The following is a 26,966-nucleotide window of genomic DNA, read 5'->3' as shown; positions in this document are numbered from 1 at the left end:
CTTTCTTAATCAAGTAAGGAGCATATTTTCTAGTGATGCATAGCTTAAAACCTTGAGATTCTAATAGCACAGACTAACTGCAGTTTCTTCCTGATTCTCTTAACCAGTGGCATGTTTCTTATTCTTTTCCTGAAATACCCTCCTCTCATGAACCACCTGTATCACTCCCTTGATGAGCTGATGGCCTGTCATGTGAATACTTAGCAACTCCAGGGAATGATGGGCTGGGGGTGGGGGTTCTTACAGAGAGAAATGAGAAAGCAGTTGAGATGTAGGCTCAGAAATACCTTCTTTCCATGTCCCTGTTACTAAAACTAATCAAAAGTAACTGTCAAAAGTAAAATCCTGAAATGACTTAAACTGCTACAAATACTTGTTAGTAATTGCCATTTAGTCATTCTCTTGACCTTCTGTAATGAGTATCAGGGTGAACATTAGCTCTTCTCAGTTTCAGTTTAAAAAAAAAAAAAAGCAATGAGCTTCTAGTTCCAAAACTCTCTGATTAATCACAAACAATCTAATCCTGATCCCTAATTTTAAAATTAAGAAAACTAATTGGAGAAGTTAAGTGACAGAGGCAACAAATACATCCTCATGTGTTTAAGACCATAACTTCTGAAATCAGGAGGCCTGGCTTGGAATCCTGGCTCTGTCACCAACTAGCCAGGTGACTCTGGGCAGATACTCTCCCTTAAGCTCTCCAGGCCTGTTCCTCATCTGTAAAATGGGAATAATACTGCTACTTCACAAGGTTGCTATGATGATTAAACGATGCCAAGTGCTCCCATGAGACCCTGCCACACAATATGTTCAATAAATGATTATTATTATTATTTTTATTTTCCAAGGTCACAAAGCCTGCTAGTTCTGAAACAGAACTTTCTATAGATTTCTTTTTTATCCACTTGACCCTAACCCACATGTCTCATATTTAAAGTTACGTCACCTTAATAATAAATTTTTTATAACTCCAAATTGTAGTAATATACTTTTCTCTCCTTTCCAGGGCTAACTGGAACATAGGTAAGTGTATTTCAAACTAATAAAAATGCAGGAATTCAACAAATAATTGTCAGTCTACTTTCTGCCAATCCCTTCAGTCTAGTTTACACATTTAATGGGTATTTTCGTCTGTTTTTCTAGATAAATCCTTCACTCATAAAGGGATCTGGCGGTTGGCACGTCTCTTTAGCACTCTTTTTTTCAAAATTATCTTTCTTTTCAACCTGGCATAGAACAGAAGGCAGGTTAAGATTAACATGAGAGACCTCCCACCTCAGTCAGACAGGCTTTTATGACGGAAAAATGCAGTTAGAAGCCCATCCTGAGGCTTGTAAAGATTCCACTAGTCTTCCACCCAAACCCTCAGTGCTGAGAAACAGTCACAACACGCTGTAACATCTCCAGGAAAAGATCACCCTAAAGATTATCACCTCAAATCCTGCCTCTCCAGCTGCTCTGCAAGTCAGCATTTCCTAGGACAGCAGGAGAGTCAGGTGTAAAGATAAAGATGGCACTGGGGGAGGTCTGTTCTAGGAAAGGCACGCTTATTTACCCTAAAGCCAAGAGCAAATAATCTAACTAAGCCAATATGCAAAAGTGGTTGTCTAATAAATACAGATTTTTTGTGGCAAATCCCTCTGTTGAGTATTTTGTTTTATTTTTTTTATTACACGAGGTCTAAAGCTTGTTTGTTCATGGTGCTATTTTAATTCAAGCAATGCTTTTTCTTTTAAACAACTTTACACGTTACCATAAACGCTTAATGGGTATGCAAACAATTTTTACTCACTTTAAACCAACACAACTACTCATGGAAGTGCAAAATGTAAATAGAATCAATGCATAAACTCCCAGTTCTCTCCTATCCTTGCTGCCTTAGGAGACCTGCTCTGAGCTCAACAAGGGCTCGTGTTTAAGGCACTGACAAAAACTGATTTCTCATCCAATCAATGAGAAAATAAAACATTATTTGCTACTTAGGAGTTCTAAAAATAAGCTGAAGTCTCCATCATGAGAAAACATGCACTATGTTGGACTTCCTGACACTACTTCATGATTTATTTTTCATTTAAATTATAGCTGGGGTATGGGTACCATGTAGCCCAGGCCCCACTTCAGCCAGCTTTTCCTAAGAGCTGTCGTTTATTATACCCTGAGATTGCATTAACACAGCCACAGGGGCCCAGTGACCAATCAGAATGCACTCTGCCCCCAAGGGACCAGTATAACAGTAAGTGCTGGCTGAAGGCCAGTGCCTTGGACACCCAGGCAGCCCCAGGCAGCCCCAGGAAGGGAAAAGAGGAGGTAACTGCTAAAGCTTTGCTATTCTTATGCAATCATTTGTATCTAACTGTATCAGCATTCAGGTCCCATTTCTCCATGTTGCCCAAGAAACCAAGACCTTAATAATAAAATTATTATTTTTTAAATAATAAAATAAAAAATTTTGGAAGTCTTGCAAAAGCTCAATACATTATATCCACGGCATCATTACCACTTGCCAGATGAAAAGAATATTAACTGTGTTTTTAAAAAAATTGAGAACTTTTACATAGTAATTTTGGTTATTTGTTCCTATCTCCTTGACTCCTCTAACAGTTCCTCTTCTTGGAAGCAAAGCAGAACTCAAAAGTATGCATAATCACACCTTAACAGGTTACCATTTCTCTAAAAACTTGGTAACTGAAAAAGAAGGAAATTTTGTTTTTACAGACCAGTAATCGGACATCAGATTTATCCTGATCAAAAAGGACCAGCTCCTGCAGTCCAAGAGAGAAAGGCTGAACCAACCCAGCAAGTTTCAGGATTATACCTCTGAACAGAGACCTGACCTTATAACCACAATTTTGTAAACATTTTTGTTTATCCAAGATCAAAAAGTTGCAAGAAATCTGTGAACCTGTAATTCATAGCATCCTTTCATTATCCATTAGTTTAAAAAAGCCATATCCACAGGATGTGGCAGGTCTTACAAGTTTCAAGAAGGGGAAGCTGCTAGGCCATGAGTTTGTCTTCGGGTCACTAGAAGCAGATCTTAGTTCAGAGATGAGTCAACTCTATGGCCTCACACAATTATGCAAATGAGGGGTGAGACACTAGTACCTCCCCAGGAAAGGGAAGGTCATGACCTTTGTGTCCTGAAAGGGTTCCCCTCCCAATATTCCTTGCTAGGCACAGCACTTCAAAGGGGAGAAGATGGGTAAATTTGCATAAGGATAAGGAGTTGCCTTATTTTATTGGGTTCCAAAATCACTGTAGATGGTGACTACAGCCATGAAATTAAAAGACACTTGCTCCTTGGAAGAAAAGCTATGACCAACCTAGACAACATATTAAAAAGCAGAGACATTACTTTGCCAATAAAGGTCTGTCTAGTCAAAGCTATGGTTTTTCCAGTAGTCATGTATGGATGTGAAAGTGGGACCATAAAGAAAGCTGAACACTGTAGAATTGATGCTTTTGAACTGTGGTGTTGGAGAAGACTCTTGAGAGTCCCTTGGACTGCAAGGAGATCAAACCAGTCAACCCTAAAGGAAATCAATCCTGAATATTCATTGGAAGGACTGATGCTGAAGCTGAAGCTCCAGTACTTGGGCCACCTGATGGCAAGAGCCAACCCATTAGAAAAGACCCTGATGCTGGGGAAGATTGAAGGCAGGAGAAGGGGACGACAGAGGACAAGATGGTTGGATGGCGTCACTGACCCAATGGACATGAGTTTCAGTAAGCTCCAGGAGTTGGTGATGGACAGGGAAGCATGGCATGCTACAGTCTACGGGGTTGCAAGGAGTTGGACATGACTAAGCGAAGTGACTGAACTGAAACTAATAGCAGAGCCTCCTTAAAATACAGCTGCCCTCCACCTCCCCTTCAGGAGGAAGACAGACTCTCACCACCAGGAAGTATGAATTCTGCTTCCATCAGCATCAGAAAGCCTAAGAGAACTTTCCATACTTTCCCACCGAAGCTCTAACCCCACCCCCCCACTTTTTTCTTAAATTGATGTATACATCTTTACTTCTGGACACTTGACAAATTACTCCTTACTGAGTACTCCTACAAGCACAGGTAAATAAGCCTTCTCTTTTCTCCTGTTAGGACTTCTCTGGTGGTTCAGATGGTAAAGCATCTGCCTACAAAGCAGGAGACCCGGGTTCGATCCTCTGGAGAAGGAAATGGCAACCCACTCCAGTACTCTTGGCTAGAAAATCCCATGGGTGGAGGAGCATGGTAGGCTACAGTCCATGGGGTCGCAAAGAGTTGGACACGACTAAGCGATTTCACTTTCACTTTCTCTTTTCTCCTGTTAAATCTGGCTACTAATTGACTTGCAACTAATGTGCGCAAAAGAATGTTCAGAAAATTGATATGAAAAATAAAGGAATAACTGACCAAATTTGAATGCTAGTACATACAAACTCACAGAGAGACAGACAGGGAGAAAAAAGAAAACCAAATAGTCTAACAACTTTTATGGCTAGAATAACAAAAAGGGAAAAGAAACTAATATCGAACAGTGGTTTTCTATGTAAATACACATATCTAATTTGCTAAATTCTTGACTCTGCTCCCTACAATATTTCACCTTTTTAGGGAGTGAAGAATCTATCCAAGCAATCTAAGAGTCATTCCTAACTCTTTCTTTTCTTATCCTATACATTCATATTCATTGTCAAGACAAGCAGATCTGACCTCCTAAGCATCTCTACCCATCTTCTTCTACCTACACTGTGACCATCTCCACTTCCTCTGGGACCTCTTTTTTTTTTCTTAATTTTTATTGGTGTATAGTTGATTACATTGCTAGGACTACTGAAATAGCCTCCTAACTGGTCCCTGGCATTCACTTGCTTCTCCTGCCACTGCCAATTCCATTCACTACAGAGAACTTTTAAAATAGCTTATCACTTCCAATCTCAGAATCCCCCAGTGGATTCCCAGTGCTCCCAGAATCTTTACCATGCACTTACCTTGCATCATTCTCTCCTTGTTCATTACTTTTCAGCCACTAAGGTCTTTCTGGAAAGGGTCAGGCTCTATCCTACCTCACTCTTTACTTGGGAAGATCAAACGAAGCTCATCATCTGATCTCAGATTAAATGTCACCTTTTCAGAGACCTCTTTGCTGCCTGCTCGTGGAGGAAAACTGCCCCCTGCCATAGCAGTAAATAAAGAACGTTGCCTGCAAGCCATCAGCTACTACAGCCGCCCCCAACTGTGCATCCTGAGAGGACTCAGAATGGGAGAAAAGTTAGCTAAGGTACATATCAAAAGAATGATTTCAGTGAGCCCAGACTCTTGCCTCTTTCCATACATAGAAAGGTACTAAATTTATTAATTTGAGATGTCTGATTTTCTTTATCTAATAGTCATCTTTTGACATTCTGACTACTTGGTTTTGTTGCAAAACTCCTATTATGTCCTGGCTCCCCCCTTTGTTGTTCAGTTATTAAGTCCTCCAACTCTTGTGACCTCGTGGACAGCAGCACTCCAGGCTTCCCTGTCTTTCTCTATCTCTTGGAGTTTGCTCAGACTCATGTCCATTGAGTTGGTGATGCTATCCAACCATCTCGTCCTCTGTCGTCCCCTTCTTCTGCCGTCAATTTTTCCCAGCATCAGGGTCTTTTCCAATGAGTCGGCTCTTCACATCAGGTAACCAAAGTATTAGAACTTCATCTTCAGCATCAGTCTTTCCTTTACCTCTTCCAAACAGTTCTTCAGAGCTGAGAGGCTGCCTCCTGGGCTTAAAGTCTTCAGAAAGTTCATCGAATAAAACATAATTCTCAACTTTTAGGTTGTGCATTTTGTCTCGATCGCCACATCCAACTTCAAAATTAAGTATTTATTCTCTACAATTACAACCTATAGAACTGGTTATAATTTTCTTTCATAGAATGGGTCAAAATGTGTGACAATATACTTCTAAACTCCACGCAGGCAGGGGACATGGTGCTTTTGTTTCCACTGATACCTACTGCCCAGTACAATATCCAGCACCATAGGAGAGGATCAAGAAATATTTGCTGTCTGCTAATGAAATTAGGTATTTTAATCTCCACATTACCTGTTATAAGATGACCATGTGACCCGGTTTGCGTGACACTGTCTTTGTTTACACCTGTTGCACTAGCATTATGACTGACAAATTCTCCCTTTCACTCTGGACTTTATGATGAGTAATATAGTTATTCTACCTATAAGGAAGTTGAGATTCGAAGAGATCAAATAGACTCAATTCTCCTTATCCATGGTTGTTATTCTCTATAGAGTCTTCATGAACACTGAATTAGCAAATGCTGAACCCCTGCTCCAAGGTAAAATGCAGAATTACACTCCCTCACCCCAATCCAGGGAATGACTGGTTAAAACACTTCCTTCAGCCAATCAATAAATAACCTGGCTTCATGTGTGTTTCTGTTTAAAGACACCTTATTTAACATGTATTGTTGATCCATTAACCTTGAACTCATGGCATCAACATGCTTACTCATGTCTGCACACAGCTAATTAGCTTCCATAGTTTCTTTTTAAGGCATAGCACAGCCTTCTTGCATTTGGGAACACAGAGAGCACTCCATCACTATGCTTTGGGCTAATTTTAAATAGTGAAATCAAAAACAAAAAGAATAAAACTTTGGAAAATGTGACACTAAATAGACTAGGAAAAAAAGGACATTTGTTTACAGTACAAGAGATGAACCAAGAAGGCAGAGTACCTTGTTTGACCTCAGCTGGGAACTTGCTCACTGGGCAATTCCAAATGTTCACTGCTCCCTTCATGTCTTCAAGTACTACAAAAGCACCCTAAGCACCAATTTGAGGTTATAAATAAATAATCTCAAGTAGGCAAATTCACAAATATGGAATCCTCCAATAATGAGGATGCACTGTAGCTTGTCTAAGGTGATTACAGACACTGTAGAGTGAAGACAGACCCCAGAAAATGTCCAACTTCACATCCATTCATTAGACCAGTATTACCAAGGGAAGAGCTGCTCTTTTTGAAGCAAGGTACCACTACTCTAGATTTCTTGTTGTTCAGTCTCTAAGTTGTGTCCAACTCTTTGCAGCCCCATGGACTGTAGACTGCCAGGCCCCTCTGTCCATGGGGTTTTTCCAGGCAAGAATACTGGAGTGGGTTGCCATTTCCTTCTTCAGGGGAATCTTCCCAGACCAGGGATGGAACCCACCACCCCTGCATTGGCAGGCAGATTCTTTACCACTGAGCCACCAAGGAGGTCCATTACTCTAGATAGATTGGTTATAATTATTAAAACCCCTAGACTGCCAGTTTATCAAAGTTTCAGTAGAAAGTACAGAGAGAGGCAAAACTCCTTCACAGAATGGACACAAATCTGTATAAAACTACTTAGCAATTGACAACTCTACACTCCTCAAGAGTTAAATTGTAAGAACTAGCTACTAATAAGTGACAACTCACAAGGGAGCCCCAAGTTACTTATAATAACAATAGGTGATTTCACAATAAGATGTAGACCCTAAGATTTACCCAAAAAATGCAAATTTATGAGAATATAAATATTTTAAGACTCAAAATTTGAACCACCCACAAACTAATGTACAGGTAAGTTGATCTACAGACCATGAGAAATCCAGGATCTACACTTCGTCCTTGTCCACAGGGGAGGAAAAACTCCAACAACGTTCCATTACTTGATTACTCTATTTAGGAAATCCTCTCTATGGTTTCTCACTTCTTACTGAATTTCTTTTTACTCTTTCACTTTTTTTTTTTTTTTGCGGAGGGCGGCGGCGGGTGTGGGGGTGGTTTGTGGCATGTGGGATCTTAGTTCCCTGATCAGGGATCCAACCCACGCCATCTGCATTAGAAGCTCAGAGCCTTAGCCACTGGACCGCCAGGGAAGTCTCTCTATTTATTCTTTTAAAACACATTCAATCACAAGGGTTGAGACCAGCCTATAAGTTTATGAGAAGTATGAATAAAAATAGTGTAAATTACAACTTAGTTTTCTACTTAGAAATTTAAAAGACTATTTAAGAATTCAGCATTAGACAAATACTTCCTACTGGTCCACTTTATGCTAACTGGCTTTGTTACCATGTCAAGACATACACTGCTTTATGGATAGAAGGCATAATATCTGAAATAGCTAATTGATATGAATTTAAGGCAATTTCTAGATCAATTGCTTTATACTTAAAAAAAAAAAAGTCTTCTTCCTACCATTTAGAAACTAGAGAGGGTTTAGAGAGGGTTCTGAAATTTGGGAGAAAATTAAATGTTCTCTCCTAAACTCAATTTAGAGTTCATGATTTGAAATAATTTCAGACTTACATAAAAGTTTCAAAATGATCAAAAAAATAAACAACCCAATTAAAAATGGGCAGAAGACGAATAAACACTTTTCCAGAGAGGACACGCAGATGGCCAACAGGCACATGAAAAGATGCTCAACATTGCGAATCATTAGGGAAATGTACATCCAAACCACAATGGGGTAACACCTCATAGCTGTCAGAATGACCATCAGCAAAAACCAAACAAACAAAACACCCACAAATAACAAGTGTTGGCGAATATGTGGAGAAAAAGGAACCCTCATACGCTGTTGGTAGTAATGCAAATTGGTGCAGCCCCTATAGAAAACAGCATGGCGGTTTCTCAAAAAAATAAAACTGGAACTACTATATGACCCAACAATTCTATTCCTGGGTATATATCCAAAAAAAAATAAAAACAGTAATTTGAAAAGATGCATGTACCCCAGTGTTCAAAGCAGCCAAGAAATGGAAGCAACCTAAGTGTCCATCACCAGATGAATGGATGAAGAAAATGTGGCACATGTTTACCTACGGGCTTCCCAGATGGTGCTAGTGATAAAGAACCTGCCTGCCAATGCTGGAGACGTAAGAGACTCAGAGGTCCATCCCTAGGTGGGGAAGATCCCCTGGAGGAGGGTGCAGCAACCCACTCCAGTATTCTTGCCTGGAGAATCCCATGGACAGAGGAGCCTGGTAGCTACAGTCCATAGGGTTGCAAAGAGTCAGACAGGACTGAAGTGACTGAGAATGCACATGCATATGTGTGTGTGTATATATGTGCAAGCATATGTACATATACACACACACACATATACACACACACATATATACACACGCACATATACACACACACACACATGCATATATATATACATATATACACACATGTATGTGTGTTTTCAGCCGCTTCAATTGTGTCTGACTCTTTGTGACCCTATAGCCCTCCAGGCTCCTCTCTCCATGGGTTTCTCCAGGCAAGAATATTGGAGTGCATTGACGCACCCTCCTCCAGGGGATCTTCCCCACCCATGGATGGAACTCTGAGTCTTATTCTCGAGCATTGGCAGGTAGTTTCTTTACCGCTAGCACCACCTGGTAAGCCCCAAAACAGAACACAACTTCTCCTTACAAAGGTATCCCTAGCTTCCCATACCAAGAAGGGAATAGCAACCTTATCACCTGAGATGAGATGGCACCAGATGGACCTGCACAAGCAAACCCCACTAATTTTGACCCTTACCTTCCATTAGTTTCCACATAGCTTTACTTTCCTACATTTTACCATTCTTGGAAGCCTAACACCCCTTTCCTTCACCTTGTCACTGTTCCAAAAATTTTTGTTCTTTGTTAAAGATACCATACAAGCCCAAGTTCTAACCACCCTTTGAGTCACTCTTCACTGAGTTTCTCCCTTATGTATGCATGCTGCTTGTGTCAATCAACTCATGTGTTTTTCTCTCATTATTCTATCTTTTCAATCTAATTTGTAGGACCCCAACTAGAGAACCTAGAAGCATAAAGGAAAAAGACGTGTTTCCTCCCCTATAACTATATATGAATAACATGATATCATATATAGTTATAGACATGATATAGACATAGTTATAAACATGATATCCCTGTACCCTAAATATTTCAACATGTACTTCTGAGGATCAAGAGCATTCACTTACAGGGAATTCCTTGGCAGTCCAGTGGTTGGGACTCCAGGCTTTCATTGACAAGGGCATGAATTCAATCTCTGATCAGGGAACTAAGACCCTACAAGCCATGCAGAGAGGCAAAAAAAAAAAGTTCACTTACATAAACAGAGCATAGTTATCAAAATCAGGAAATTAAAATTGATACAACACTAGTATACAATCTACAAGACCTATTCAAATTCCACTAATGAGCCCAATTATGTCCCTTATCACACAAAAACAAAGAATTTGCTTCCCTGCCTGGGAGCCAATCCAGGATTGCTAACAGAATTAAGTTTTTCATCTTTGGTCTCTTTCAGTCTGGAAGATTGCTCAGCCTTTGTCTTTCGTGACCTTGACATTTTTGAAGACTACAAGAAAAATCTACAAAAGTTACTTTTCAGAATGTCCCTCGATTTCGGTTTGTCTAATGTCTCCTGGCAATGAGATTCTGGTTATGGATATTTGGCAGAAATACAACAGGAGTGATGTCACATTTCATATCAGGTGGCACCTGTAGTTTGTTTATCCCTTTAAGGGAGGTGTCAACTTTGAGCACTTCGTTAAGACTGCCCGCCTGATGAGTTTACAATTTTTTACTTGTCAATTACATTACAAGCATCTGACACAAAAATCTCGAAACACTTCACAAATGAGTCCACTTACATAGTTTCTACTGTCTGTATTCTTTGTTATATTTGTAGAGATTCTATGAGGGGGTTCTTCTTTATTTCCTACCTATTTAATTATTTATTTATTACTATCATGTTTCTATTACTTTTCCTTTCTTATAACATGTTACAAGAAAAATATCTAAACAGATTTTTTTTTTCAGGCAATGTTCAATACGATGTGGGTTTTAGGTAAATTTTGACATACCCAGGTTTTGTTGGTTTCTTCTATACTTTACCTCTAGTATGGATAGAATATGTTGCTTAGACAATCGACTGGATTCCAGTACCTTCTTTGGCCATAGAAACAGAAAACAAATGCACATGCATGATATGCTGATGTGGACACTCTTTTAGTCCATTCAGGCCCATAACAAAGTGTCATACACTAAGTGGTTTGTAAACAACAGAAATTTACTTCTCACAGTTCTAGAGGTTGGAAGTCATGGAGCCTGATTAGATTCTAGTGAGAGCCCTGATTTGCAGACTGCCTAGCTCAGCTGGTAAAGAATCTGCCTGCAGTGTGGGAGACCTGGGTTCAATCCCTGGGAAGATACTGTGGAGAAGGTTACCCACTCCAGTATTCTGGCCTGGAGAATTCCATGGACATAGAAGCCTGATGGGCTACAGACCATGGGGTCGAAAAGACTTGGACACACCTGAGTGACTCTCACTTTCACTTTCTTTCATTTTACTTCACCTTTCATCCTCATTGTGGCAGAAAGTAAAAGCTGGCCATCTTCCTGGCCTCTTCTTACAGGGGACCGTAAAAGGCCGAGTGCCAAAGAACTGATGCTTTGGAATTGTGGTGCTCTTGAGAGTCCCTTGGACAGCAAGGAGATCAAATCAGTCAATCCTAAAGGAAATCAACCCTGAATATTCACTGAAAGGACTGATGCTGAAGCTGAAGTTCCAATACTTTGGCTATCTGATGCAAAGAGCCAACTCGTTGGAAAAGACCCTGAAACTGGGAAAAACTGAGGGCAGGAGGAGAAAGGGACAACAGAGGATGAGATGGTTGAATGCCGTCACTGACTCAATGGACGTGAGTTTGAGCAAACTCTGGGAGACAGTGAAGGACAGGGGAGCCATGTGTGCTGCAGCCCATGAGGTCACTGAAAGTCCAACACAAGTTAGGGACTGGACAACATAACAACAACAATCTCATTCACGAAGGCTCCACCCTCATGACCTAATCACCTCCCAAAGCCCCTACCTCCAAATCCCAGTACATTAGGATTCCCTCCAAATCCCATAACATTAAGGTTAGGCTTTCAACATAAAAAAGGGTAGAGGGGAACATGGGCTTCCCAGGTGGCTGGAAGTGGTGAAGAATCGCCTGCCAATGCAGGAGACACAGGAGACTCAGGTTTGTATCCTGGGTTGGCAAAATCTGTTGGAGGAGGAAATAGCAACCTACTCCAGTATTGGGTTCGATCCCTGGGTCGGGAAGTTCCCTGGAGAAGGAAAAGGCAACCCACTCCAGTACTCTTGCCTAGAAAATCCCATGGACAGAGGAGCCTGGTGTCTATTGGGTCGCAAAGAGTCGCACACGACTGAGCGACTTCACTTTCTTTCCAGTATTCTTGCCTGGGAAAACCCATGGACAGAGGGGACTGATGGTCTACAGTCCATGGAGTCACTAAGAGTCAGACACGATTCAGCAACTGAGCACACAAAGAGGGAAACAGAATTATTCAGTCCAAAGCACACATTTAATTACTTACACTCGAACAAATAAATGAAGTAATACAAATGCAAATAAAAAGTGCAACTATTTAGAAAAGATATATTTAAATGAGTGATCAAAATAATTATACTGTGGAAAGAATTTCTATTTGTCAGGAAAACACTAAGGTCTAGAATGACTCAAAAGGCTGCCCAGAAATCTGGCCCTGATAAATTAGTTCTTTCACGCTAATCTGTAATAAAACCAGCAAGTGTTGTACACACACCCATACAAAACATCAGTATAAATGCACACAAATTGGTTTGAGTGTGTGACCTTGTTCAAATAACATTGCAGGTATCATATTTGAAAATATATGCAATTATTTTACAAAGTATAGAGTATACATTCCATACTTTGCTTTTAATAAGCACCATCAACATGGCCTAGGGATAAATTCAAAGATTTAGTTTAATATTTTTCTTGTGGCAAATGCATAAACTTCCTTGTACACTGCCTGAAAGTCTACCTCTTAGCAGGTCTTCCTTATTCTACTCTTGCTTGGGATAGTTAATTCTCCAGAATGATCCATCTAAATACAGATCAGATCATTTTCACTCTTTTGTCCCAATCTCTCAGAGGCATCCCATCACATTTAGAAAAATATTCAAAGCTGTATCTATAGTCTGTCATCAGCCTCTCTGATCTGGCCTCCAGGCTCTCTCTGCACCTCCTTCCCTTGTCTCCCCCTCCATTCAAGCCTCTCTGGCCTTGCTATTCTCCAGGACGCCAAGCTTCTCTGCCTAGAACATGCACCCCCACAAACTGTCCTGTGACTCCCTCTCCCTCTTCATTCAAGTTCTAATGTCACCTCCCTGGGGAAGCCTGCCTTGACCCCTACTTAAAATAGTGTCCCGTCCTTCCCACCTCCTTCCTCAACTTGATTTTCTTGCTGATGCTTCTCAAAGCAGGATAGTATCTCAGGGATTTGTTTACTTTTTTATTTTCTGCATTCCCCACCAGAAAGAAGCTGCTTGTGAGCATGGGTGTTTCATTCACTGCTGTACATCTAGAAGAAGGCCCAGCACATACACTGTGTGTGTGTATGAGTGTGTATCTGTGTGTATGCTCAGTCACCCAGTCAAGTCTGACTCTGTGACCCCAGGCACTATGAAGTGAAGCGAACTGAAAGTCCCTCAGTTGTGCCTGACTCTTTGTGACCCCATGGATTGCACAGTCCATGGAATTCTCCAGGCCAGAATACTAGAGTGGGTAGCGTTTCCCTTCTCCAGGGGATCTGCCCAACCCAGAGATCAAACCCAGGTCTCCCACATTGCAGGAGGATCCTTTACCTGCTGAGCCACAAGGGAAGCCCATGGATTATAGCCCTGATGCCTAATAAATATGTGTTGAATAAAGCAGTGAATGAGTGCCTGTGTACACACACAGAGTGAGAATATGGAGAGTGGAAACTCTGTCTTTACATGAAAATGGCCTTGCATCAGAATGGAGTTTTGAAACTCCAAACATCAGGTCCAATCCCTGGAGATGCCAGTGCACAGGGACTCACAGTGTTCAACACTCCACAACCGATTCTGATTCAGAACCAAAAGCCAAAAACCTCTCTCAAAGGCTGAGCTACCTGTTAACTGAAGATCTTCAATTTGAGGGCTCCAAGGCAGAATTGAAGCTGCTGTGCTTCAGTTGCTGGCTCTTGGCTGGAAACGACTTCACCCACACAGTTAATGCCTACAGGCCACAGTCCCGTGGGCCACAATGACCCTATCCCCAGCACTGGAAATAAGAACACTTCTTAACTAACCTGTTTGATTTGTAAAGAAAGTGTGTGCCAACCAAGAATGCAGGTTTCCTTTTCTTTAGAAGCCTACTGAATGTTGTGATTGTCAGGAGCAGAACTTGGGGAGGGAGAAAGGAATAAGGAAAGAGGAATCAAGGCTTGGATAATGAATGGGCATAAGGTAGCAAAACAGGTTATTCCTATCTCGGGAATCTCACTGAGGAGGAAGGGGAGAATAGGACTGAAGCTTTCCTGAGGTGTCTCCAATGGTATAATGCTTGTCTCTCAGGCCCTGAACTCAATGCTTCACACACAATTTTTCCATGAACCATCATGTTACAGGCTAAATGTCTGCATCTCCAAATTCCCCAGGTTGAAACTTTATCCCAGTGTGATAGTACTGGAGGTAGGGTTTGGAGGAGGTGATTAGGTCCTGAAGGTGTAGCCCTCATGAATGAGATTAGTGCCCTTTCTAAAGAGACCTCAGAGAGCTCCCTGCCCTCTTCTCCCAGGTGATGACGCAGCAAGAGGATGAACTTATTGTCCTGACAATTCACAAGCACAGTCGTCTGTTAAAGACCCAGAAAAGGCCTTCAGTAAAGCAATATGTTGATTCTGTTTTTCCCAGTTTTTCCCAGTGTCTTATTTAACCATGGAACACTTTAACCATCACATCCGTTAATGACCCGTGGAACACACTTTAGGAAACATCTTACATGCTTGTATGGAATGTCATGATGAATTAAAACCTCACACGAGAGTGAAAGTATCAGCACCCAGGAGTGGACAGGCTGATATGGAGACCTGGGTTTCTCCTCGAGCAAACATCCACAGAAACCAAAAACAAAAGATAAATTATGTATATCTGTGGCAGATTCATTTTGATATTTGGCAAAACTAATACAATTATGTAAAGTTTAAAAATAAAATAAAATTTAAAAAAAAGAATAAACATTAATCTGTCTTCTAAAAAAAAATTATCATGAACTGCAATTTTTTAAAGTGCTATTTATAATAAACAATTCTGACTTTTGCTCTTCAATCTATGCAGCTGATTTTCTGCAATATAATAGTTCACATGCCACCACACTTTGCAAAAATGACATTTCAGCCTTCTGGGAAGTTGAATTTGGGGAAGGAATATTATAACTTGGGGCAAAACATGTTGTGACTGAGGAAACCAAATGTCATCTTGTCTCCCTGCCAATATCAAGTTATTGCTTAGAACTAGTCGGACACGACTGAAGTGACGCAGCAGCAGCAGCAAACAGAAACTGGAGAAGGTAGCCTAGGACTTCTCCCCGCCCTGCCCCAGCCATCAGAAATCTGTCCTGTACATGATATGGTCCTGTATTTATACAAGAGACCACACAGAATACTGCTGCCACCTGGTTGAACAAAATACATTCTGAATTGCAACAAAAGCTTCAGAAAAGGGTAACTTGAAGTAGCACACATAGTCACCCAACACACAGTGTGGCTTCTAAAAATAAAACCATGTAATTTACATATTTCTATAGCAAGACTTGCTCAAATAGTTCCCTGAACACAGGGAGCCATAGGCCATTTAAACTGAAAGGATTGAGTTTTTCAGGTTTTCTCTTTTGAGCAAAGTACACCTTCTTTTTTTAAAACTTTTAATTCAAGAAATAAATTACAATGCAATGCCAAAGCACTATTATCCACAGCAGCAAATTAGAGAGGGCTAATTTGTGGACACAGCCATGCCCTGTTATCTGTACCTTGTCACTTTAATTTAGCACAACCAAAACCTCACCATTTCTTTCGTTTTTACTTCTCCACATAGCAGAATTTTAGCCTTCATGCTGGGTTTCAAAGAGTCCAAATAAAACCAGCACACATTAAGCAAAACAGCCACATAAGACCTGTCCTTTATGTTTGAAGAAAAAGACTTTCAAAGTTCAGGAGGAGGTTTTTTAAAAGGCACTAAGTCTTGGGAAGGTTTTTTAAAGTCTATTTTAAAACATTGAGATTTATTCCCCACCATTCGTTGACATGAATGTGAACAGACACATGTATTTCTTCAAACAGAAGCAATGAAGTTGTTTCTTGAAATCTGCACACAATAATCTGTTGTTAAAACATCTCAGCTATGCAAGAATCTCAAAGAGTCACAAATTATCAAAGTTAAAAGATAAACCTATACTGTCTATCGTGCATTACAGGCAAGAATGATAGATTGGGCTCAGAGCTAGTTTCCAATTCTCAACATCCTGTTCTTACAATAGCGAATACAGCCATCTCTCAACCATAGGAAATAAGATTGTCAAGTTGCAGTAGACCCAAATGCTTCCACCTTCACCTAAGGGCATGCATACAGCATGAAGCATGGGTGCCCCCAGGATCCTTAATTAACTCTCTGGCACACGCAACCCTCAAGAGCGAGAGCTGCTATTTGAGACAAAAATCAATAATCGTAAACAGAAATATACGTTTTCCACACAGCCTCACGGGTGTCTCCCAATTTCCAAAACCTCATCATCTTCTTTCCCCATACCACCTTCCTTTCTCACCCTTTGAAATTCAGAGCATATTCCATGGCCCTTTCATCCCCCAAGCAGCAAAGCCTTAAGTATCCGTCACCTGTGCTCTCATTCCATAAATCAGTTGCTTAGAAATATTAGCAACAGTGGATGGCTATGTATCGGCTACCACAGTGACAAGTTGTAAAAATGCACCACGGATGCGAAAATGTCGACTCTTTTGAAACTCAACTGGTAATTGGAATTCAGAGATAGTGCCTCACCATAAATCTGTACTTTGCAGCTGTCACTGGGAGTAAAAAGTCTGTCTTTTGACCGAGCAGGGACCCAAAGCCCATTACAGGGAGCGCTTCCTTACACAGCTGTCAGCCTCCAGCCCCTTCGCCACTTGGAGGAGCGGGATCAGTTTCACATCCAGCTATCCCCTCTCCCCGCTTGTCCTGGCCAACTTCACCTAGCAGATGCCTGGCAGAGCTGAAGAGGGTAGAACTCTTTCTATCAAATACGAAATCTGACTAACAGAGGCATAGCTTAGTAAGATACCCCAAGGAACACATTTTTGTTCCTGCTTGTCTCTCCCCGCCACCCCAGCCCCCAGTCCCTGATGCAAGGCCACCTAGGGACAAGGTAAAAGCGAAAGTTATAGGTCCCTAAGCAGACCACAGGGCCTACCTGCTTTGAATACATGTTTCAGGTGATTCTATTTCTAATTCTTTTCACTGGTCCACAGAGTTTGGTACTTACCACAGCCTCTGACCCTTAAAATAAATCAAACAGATGGCAAAAACTGGTGCCAGAATTCACATGGGGCTTTTTGTTTTGTTTGCAAATGGAAACCAAGTCTCTGTTTCTTGAGCCTTGCAGGTGCTCACCACTCCACCCTCCAAGCTATTGTTTCTGTCCACCAGGTGCTAAGGGCCATGAACTCCTCATGAGGCAGCACTTTTAGAGGAGAGGACGATCTGGTTGCCAACATCTGCCACAGAGCACAGATGGCCAGGCTAGGACTCAACAGCCAACCTGGTGACCATGTAGACACCCTAACTGAACACGTGGTTCAATGTCCACAGTGTAGAGATGCAAATCAGGCATGTTCCAGAAAAGAAGTAGTTATCCTTTATAAAGGCATTTGTATGAAAGGTCTTATTATGGTATGGGCAAAGGAGTAAACAAAATATAAAATTACACTAAATTGAGGACCCTGAAGTTGGACCAGGGTGGGCTGGTCCATGTATATATGTGTGCTTCCTTTATAAAAATCAAAACAACCTTCTAAGCTTTATTTGGGGAATACAGGGTCCATGCCTAAGAACTCCTGTGGTCTTCATCACTCACAGAAGGATTCAGACCCTGTCGGCTCATCTCTCACCAATGAGCCACACAGAACCATTGCTGCTGGGCTGCAGGTAGACGTACTTGCATGCCAGGTTTCCAGTTTGCAGCACCTCTTCAGAAACAGATTCTAGCACTAAGAGCCTCAAGGTTTGGGTAACTGCAGTAACACTCACTAGAAAACAACCAGCTTTTTTACATAAGGAGCCATTTGGGACCACAGGTTCCAGGGCTAAGTACCTGGGGGCCTTGAAGTGCTTGGCCACCAGTGTGAGAAAGAACAACAAACCCTCCAGGGGAGAGGGGATTGAAGCAGCAGAGCTCTGAGGCGTGGGGGCTCACCCCTAGAGAGGCAGCATTACTCAGTTATAGAAAGTGAATTATCATCTTCATGCACAGACAACCAGCCCTCAATGGACTTTGTGCCAAGGAGCCGAATTCCTTTGGTTCACAGTAGTAGGGGCACACTGATCTCAACAGGGAAAAAAATACCCATTGGGACTAAATCTCTAAAAGAAAGTCTGCAACTGGGGAAGTTAAATAGAAGACAGTAAGATATTCCAAGAACGTAAACCTCTTTAAAAAAAAAAAAAAAAGCTTTCCTTCCTTTTACATGGCTTAAAAAAATAAATAACAGAAAAGAGGGAAGTTGCTACTCTACAGTCTCTCTCTAACCCAAGTTCCCATGTGGCCAGTGGCAGAAAAAAAAAAAAAAAAGATCTCTAAGGAAACTGAATAAAGTGGTAAATGTTCCTGAGAGTGAACGTATAAAATCAACCCAGAAGGAAGTCACACAGATCACACACAAGCAAAGGCATTCAGGGGTCTTCAAACTGCCTGAGGCTATTTCAGTATCTAAAGAAAGAACACAAGCAGAGAGGTGGCCAACCATGAAAGCAGACCCAAACTGAAGTTTGGGAGGCCACCCCAGCTGTACCCAAGGCAGGGCAAGCCCCACCCCAGACTCACGCCTCCACGTAGCATTACCAGGTGCGAGGCTCCCACGCAGAATGCAGGAACCAGGCTGCCCCGGACCGGATGCCTCTGGACCTTCTGATCACACTGGCCAGCTCCTCGCTCTGTGCGTCCTTATTTACCAAGCAGTCTCCTGACTGCACCTGGCTTCCTCCTTGAAGATTTCCTACAGGGAGGAAATCTGCTAGTCAAAGAGTGCCAGTGGCCTTGAGTACATTTCCCACATTCAATCATCAAATTGGCATCTCTCTCCCCAGTCCCCAGAAACTTGCTAATTGCACCTGTCCCTGGGAGGTAGCTCTACTCTTCTGGAGCTGACAGTCTTTCTTCTGAGTCTGTTTTCACCCGCTGAGAGCTATTGAGATGCAGGCTTGTTCCTAGCTATGCCCTAGGCTTCACCACCTCTTCACCCCTAAATCTTCTCAAGGAAAACCAGGACCCCTCTTCCCCACATTTCCATCAGCATATAATGCAAAGCAAATCTCATCAGGACAATTCATCTGTGGAAAGAAAGTCCAAGTTTGTTTATTAACATTTTTCTTTAAAAAACTTGTTTTTAATTTTCAAGCAATCTCAAAGTTACAAAAAAAAAAAAAAAAAGGCAACTAAAGTACAAAAAGCTTGCTTCCTTTCTGAAACACTTGAAAATAACTTGCCAAACAGAAGCCCATCACTCAATAACATTTCAGTGTGCATTTCCTACAACAGTGACATTCTCCTCCACAACCACAACAAAACCATCAATATCAGGAAATGAACATTTAATACACGCTGCATTTGCTCCTGGACACTATTCAAATTTTACCCAATGTTCCAGTGTTGTACTTTATAGCAAAGGGAGTCAGTTCATTCAGAATCACACAGTGCTTTTAAGCTGTTGTGCCTCTTTATGTGTGTGTGTGTGTTTATGCATGCTAAGTCACTTCAGTCATGTTTGACTCTTTGCGACGACGCTATGGACTGCAGCCTACCAGGCTCCTCTGTTCACGGGGATTCTCCAGGCAAGAATACTGGAGTAAGCTGCCATTCCGTTCTCCAGGGGACCTTCCCAGCCCAGATCGAACCTGTGTCTCCTGCATCTCATGCATTGGCGGGTAGATTCTTTATCACTGCGCCACCTGGAAAGCCCATTATATCTCTTTAGCCTCCTTTATTCTAAAACATTATACTCAGTCTTTCCCTGATTTTTCTGACCTTGACGGTTTTTAAGATCACAGGCTGTTTATTTTGGATAAAGTCCCTCAATCTGGCTTTGTCTGATGCTTCCTCTGATTAAATTCAGGTTGTGGATTTCTGGCAGAAAATCATGGAAAAGTGATGCTACATCCTTTCCCTTGAATATTATCAGGTGATCCATGATTTTGAACTGTCCCTTTGCTGGTTATGTTCACTTTTTTCCCTGGTTTGTGTGTGTGTGTGGTGTTCAAATCCCCACAAGTCCACGAAGATTGGCCTATCTAACCCAAAGACAGGCTGAGCAAGTGAGGGCCCAGGAGTACCTCGGTTTGTATTTGGTTGGCCAAAAAGTTCATTCAGGTTTTTTTCTGTTACATTGTATGGGGAAACCCAAACAAACTTTTGGGCCAACTCTATATCTTCTCTGCCCTCTATCACAAACAGTGCTCCACTGCTCTGCCTCCCCCTTGTAGGGAACAGTAGTGATGGCAATGAAAGCAGATTTATAGAGATGGATTTACAGAAACGAGGCATACAGAAAAGGAAAGAAGAGAGATGAGATGCTTTTGTGGGCAAATAACAGAATTCCTTAGGTCCTACTCACACAATTTTTCCCTACAAGTAAGTTGCATTCACTTCCTCAAGCAAAAAAGGTCCCCCTTCACTTATTCATTCACTCAATCTACAAAGAAATATATGGAGAGCCTCTCTGTTAGGCATGGGGACACCGATACACAGAGGACACCACCCTGCCCTGAAGGACAGAATGGTTCTTTACAGAAATACCATAAACAACTACAGTGAGTTATTGAGGAGAACCTACTTCAGGTTCACAGGAAAGCAATCCAGCATGGAGACTGGCTAGCTCAACACAGGCTGGCGTGTTCTGCTGAAAGCAGGTGTAAACAGATCCCAGGTCAGCCTGAGAGCAAAGCTGAGCTGCAGGAGACGACAGATTGGAGAAAGAGGTAGACAGGGACTGGGTCAGAAAGACCTTGGTAGGTTTAGCAAAAGTCTTCATTACTCATCCCTTAAGCCATGAAGAACCACTGAAGGATCTGAAGCCCAGTGGCAAAATCATGCAGATACTTTTACAACAATCTGAGGAACTATGTACAAAGAGGAAGAAGGGGAAACGGAAGGGAAGCTAAGTACACAGAATATATTGAGGAGAAAATTGCAGTCATCAGCCGGACCAGAGGCTGATGAGGGTTAATCTGGGGCAGGAACAATGAGGAGGAAACAGGGACCAGATTCCATGGAAACACAGGATGCAATATCCAAGGGATTTTGCAGGAGCATGAGAAGCAGGAGATCAAGACATATCAGAAGTGCCTGGGGGCTTCTGGATTAAGTGGATATGAGTAGGGTGCTTTTAATCAGAATCCAGACTATAACAACAATAGATGTTGCTAATGACACTTCCAGACACAAAACCAATTTCCCAAACTCTTAAATCTGGTATCCTAGTGAATTTATACTCATCTGGGTTGGTAGAGGATTTCAAGGACTGTTTGCTGCTACGGATAGATACCACAGCATGCTGAGTTTCAGCCCCGGTATTTTAATTACATTTGAGTTCCTAACATTACCTACTGCTGTGATTATTGTGGGCATAGCTGGGAGTGATTGTACAGTAAGAGAAAGAGTGAGAGAGACATTTAAGACTTGTTCATCCTTGCCTCACTCACTGCCACCTACCACTTACACTTCCCTAATCATTTTCAGAAATGTTGGAGTTGAAGAAGCCTATTATTGACTTAATGACACAGCACACTTCTCATACATTTTTAAGTAATATGAATTATAACCAATTTTGTTTTGAGAACTTTAAGAGGTAGAACATGGCATCCAGTCCCATCACTTCATGGCAAATAGAAGGGGAAGCAATGGAAACAGTGACGACTTTATTTCACGGGTTTTCAAAATCACTGCAGATGGTGACTACAGCCATGAAATTAAAAGACGCTTGCTCCTTTGAAGAAAAGTTATGACAAGCTTAGACAACATATAAAAAGCAGATACATTACTTTGCCAACAAAGGTCCATATAGTCAAAGCTGTGTTTTTCCAGTAGTCATGTATGAATGTAAGCTGGACCATAAAGAAGGCTGAACGTCAAAGAATTGATGTTTTTGAACTGTGGTGTTGGAGAAGACTCTTGAGAGTCCCTTGGACTACAAGGAGATCAAACCAGTCTATCCTAGAGGAAATCAATACTGAATACTCATTGGAAGTCCTGATACTGAAGCTGAAGCTCCAATACTCTGACCACCTGATGTGAAGAACTGACTCATTAGAAAAGATCCTGATGCTGGAAGATTGAAGATTGAAGGCAGGAAAAGAATGGGATGACAGAGAATGAGATGGTTGGATGGCATCACTGACTCAATGCACATGAGTTTGAGCAAGCCCCAGGAGATGGTTGATGATAGACAGGAAAACCTAGTGTGCTGGAGTCCATTGGGTCACAAAGAGTTGGACACGACTAAGCAACTGAACAGCAACAACAACAGGAGAAAAACTGAAAACACCCTACAATGCTCAAAAGCTAAGCTTAGGAACTGTACATTTACATGGTGAAAGATGAAAACTCTATGTTTGGCTGAAATCTAGAGGCATTTATGGTTCTTCTCCTCTCCCAACATTTTGTTTGTCCTGCTAATGTAAAGCAAACACCTCTGCTATATCTTATTTTAAACTACTTCTCTCTATACACCCAAAAAGCAAATATTCAGGTCTGAGGTAAGAGATGGGGACTTTCCAAGTACAAATCTATGCAATGAGTCAAAATAATTGCACAGACCTTTTACACACATTGTTTTTGATTTAAAAAACAAAAAACCCAACAGTATCATAGCTTTTCTGTAGGCAGTCTCAGCTCTTTTTCCTTTACTTATTTCTTCCTTTTATCTATATTCTTTGGTGCACAGTATTGGGTCACCCTCAGCCACACCTTGCCATCACTCCCCTTGGTGAGAAGCATTTGAGTTTTCTGGGCAACACAGTGAAGTATATATAATCAGCAGTGGACCTTGATTCATATAAACCTGAGCTGATCTGGTGCCTCCACATTACACCCTGTCTACCCTAAACTAAGTCACTTGAGCACTCTTAAGCCTGTTTTCCTAAGCACAGTGATGATAATGATAAGCTCACCTAAGAAGATTTATGTGAATATTAAATCACAATGCATGAAACAAAGATTCTCTCCTTGCCAAACTTTGGTCAGGCTCCCCCGAGCCCTCTGCTTCCGTCTCTGTCCTTGTAGAACCCAGTTTTAATAAGAATTCTGCTAAATTAGTTCAGAAAGAATTCTTAATATCTGATCAAATTCCTCATCCTCCAGTTGAACCGTGATCACCCTGGCCTGCCTTTAGCCAGAATCCTGTCAATGCTTGCTTGGTTTAGCAAGAATCCCATATTCTCAGCTTTCCCCCTTAGTGACTTTCCTTCTACTGTCCATTCCCCAGCCCTGCTGCACACGTGCATGCTCAGTCATGTCGACTCTTTGAGAACCCATGTACTGCAGCCTGCCATGCTCCTCTGCCCATGGGATTTTCCTTGCAAAAATACTGGAGTCGGTTGCCATGTCCTTCTCCAGGGAATACTCCTGACCTGGGAATCAAACCCATGTTTCTTGTATTTCCAGCATTGCAAGCATATCCTTTACCCTCTGAGCCACCTGGGAAGTTCCCCCAACCCTGTTCCTCGGCTATAAATCTCCACTGTCCCTTGTTGCATTTGGTTGGAATTGAGCCTACTTCTTTACTGAGGCCTATTTTCCCCCTATTGCAATGGTTCCTGAGTAAAATTAGTTTCACAGCTTTAACTACCGTCCAGTTCTGGTTTTACTGTGAAATGGGTGAAAGACTCTAACATTGTTCCTAGTGTAAACAAATTCCAAAATGTTATAAAATGACCCTTGTAAAATACTTACGTATTAAAGATGCATTTAATTCCATGAGAAAACCAACAGAACAGAAATATTGTTTCAAAGGATTATAGGAGAAGATAAATATTTATATATAGTCACTGAAAGAAAGAATGCTGAAATTAGGTTGTTAAAGTAGATACAAACTTTGTTTAATGCCTTGCAGGGCATCAAAATTATACTTTTGGATTATCTTTTCTAATGAAAAAGAATCATTTGCATTGCACCATTTTCTGTAGGTATTCATCTACCCTTATAGACTTGTAAAATATTTTAACCAACAGTAAATAGTAAATCTAAGAAAAGCAAAGAAAGGCACACAGGCCTAGAGAATTAGCTAATCCTTGGGTAGGGATTATGTAATTCAGTATGACTTTGAAAGGACACAGAATCATCCTTTTGCCTGTTTCCACGTTTCAGGTATATACATATATTATTTATTTTTCTTTTTTTTGTTCAGTCACTCAGTCCTGTCTGACTCTTTGCAACCCCATGGACTGCAGCCAGGGGTCTGCAGAGTATATACATATATATGTATATACCTTCTACACTAGAACATCACAAGTGTTCAATGTATTAGCCAGAAACTATTTTGAGAAAACTATATAGGAAATCCTATAGGACTCAAGTGCTGGAGAAGTCTCCTGAAAGTCCTTTGGATAGCAAGGGGATCAAACCAGTTAATCTTATGGGAGATCAACCCTGAATATCCACTGGAAGGACTGATGCTGAAGTTGAAGCTCCAGTATTTTGGTCATCTAATGCGTACAGACAACTCGTTGGAAAAGTCCTTGATGCTAGGAAAGATCGAGGGCAGAAGGAAAGAGGGCATCAGAGGATGAGATGGCTGGATGGCATCACCGAAGTAATGGACGTGAACTTGGGCAAAACTGTGGGAGGTGGTGAGGGACAGGGAGTCTTGGCGTGCTGCAGTCCATGGGGTTGCAAAGAGTTGGAGAGGGTGACTGAACAACAACAGAAGAAGTAATAAGAGGAAAGTTCATAGCATCAAATGATCTCATTAAATAAGAAACAAAAGGAGAATAAAAATGACTGCATCATGTTATGAAGGAATATTTGTCTAAATCTGATAATATAACCCTAAGACAGAATGGTATAGACTGAAGATAGGGATTTTCATGAGAAAGAAACAAACTGGGTAGAAATATAAAATTAGTCATACTCTAACCATAATGATGGAGAAGGCAATGGCACCCCACTCCAGTACTCTTGCCTGGAAAATCCTATGGACGGAGGAGCCTGGTAGGCTGCAGACCATGGGGAAGCGAAGAGTCGGACAAGACTGAGCGACTTCACTTTCACTTTTCCCTTTCATGCATTGGAGAAGGAAATGGCAACCCACTCCAGTGTTCTTGCCTGGAGAATCCCAGGGACCGGGGAGCCTGGTGGGCCGCCGTTTATAGTGTCGCAGAGTTGGACACAACTGAAACGACTTAGCAGCAGCAGCAGCAACCATAATGAACAGAGTAGAATGTCTGCAAAATGTATAGCCAACTGAATTTTATTTAACTTACTTATATGTTAAAACAAGACTCAAGGGAAACTCTAGACGCTTTTTTATAATTTTTTTTTTAACTTTTTGGAAAATTTTTATTTCTTTTTTTTAATTTTATTTTATTTTTAAACTTTACATAATTGTATTAGTTTTGCCAAATATCAAAATGAATCCGCCACAGGTATACATGTGTTCCCCGTTCTGAACCCTCCTTCCTCCTCCCTCCCCATACCATCCCTCTGGGTCGTCCCAGTTATAGTATAAAATTTCTTAATTTCATTTCTTCTTTCTCTTTCTATCCCTTTGGATAGCAATGCTTAAAATACTTGATGCTCGAAATAGGAAGATTCGATTCAGTTATCAAAGATTAAGAAAGTTGAAGGGTGATTCATGTCGATGTATGGCAGAAACCAACACAGTATTGTAAAGCAATTATCCTCCAATTAAAAATAAATACCAGAATACTTCTTCTTCTGAAAACCCTATAATTAAACTTTAACAAAAATTATTACGAAGGAAAAAAAAAGAAAGTTGAAGGAAGGTTCAAGCTCAGCTTTGAAACAATATTTGAGGAATATGTCTTCCCTGGTGGCTCAGATGATAAAGAATCCTCCTGCAATGCAGCAGACCCAGGTTCAGTCCCTGGGTTTGGAAGATCCCCTGGAGAAGGAAGTGGCCACTCACTCCAGTATTCTTGCCTGGATAATCCCATGGAAAGAGGAGCCTGATGAGTTACAGCCCATTGGGTTACAAAGAGCGGGACATGATTGAGTGACTAACACTTGAGGAATACATAGGGTAAAAGTAATGGTTATAAAAGATATCTGTAAGACAGTCTCATTTGGTAGCACAGGTACACCAACAGGGTTATGAACAGCATGATTGTGAAAACAGAGTTGGAATCTGCACATCCATTTACCAGTGATTTTCCTGTAGGCAGCCCACATCACCTCTCTGAACATCAACTGTCTCATCAACATGGCCAATAATATACATTTCATTAAGACTCCTTTGAGCATTAAATGAGCTCACGTCACACAAACTCCAGTCTAGTCCTTGACACATGGTAGACACCAGAGAATAAGTACTACCTTTTTATGCCCCCAGGGTCATTTTTTTTTTGGAGGAGGGATGTCTAAATACATGAAAAGCAGTAAAGGACTTTTGAACTGTATTCTAAGTAACCTAGAAAGTAAGGAGGTTTATTTTTTTATTTTTATTTTCCCTTCCTATCTCCAGGACTTTCAAGTTTCTTTCACAGGAAAATCCAATCTATATATTAATTTTAAAGTTTTTAATTAACCACGACACACTCTTTCTTCTGAAGCCCTGTTTGCTGCTTAATTCAAGTAACAGGATAAGAAAACTCAGATGGCAACCAAAAAGGGACTGATTTCACCAAC

General features: G+C 41.2%; 1 protein-coding gene across 4 annotated transcripts in view; it reads right to left on the bottom strand.

The window, feature by feature from the left end:
- Positions 1 to 26,966, bottom strand: part of ELMO1 (engulfment and cell motility 1) — a 584,006-nt gene that overhangs the window by 499,347 nt on the left and 57,693 nt on the right. For 2 of the 4 annotated variants that reach the window (XM_061414119.1, XM_061414115.1), the window contains exon 2: positions 18,951 to 19,104. The exons of the other annotated variants lie outside the window; for them this stretch is intronic. The gene's annotated coding sequence lies outside the window, so the exon portion shown is untranslated. The remainder of the gene's footprint in view (positions 1 to 18,950; positions 19,105 to 26,966) is intronic. 4 annotated transcript variants of the gene reach the window in all.

This window comes from Bos javanicus, chromosome 4 (genome assembly GCF_032452875.1).
Source record: "Bos javanicus breed banteng chromosome 4, ARS-OSU_banteng_1.0, whole genome shotgun sequence".
Lineage (NCBI taxonomy): Eukaryota > Metazoa > Chordata > Mammalia > Artiodactyla > Bovidae > Bos > Bos javanicus.
The sequence above is the reverse complement of the archived record's forward strand: the minus strand, read 5'-3'. Positions and strand labels throughout refer to the sequence as shown.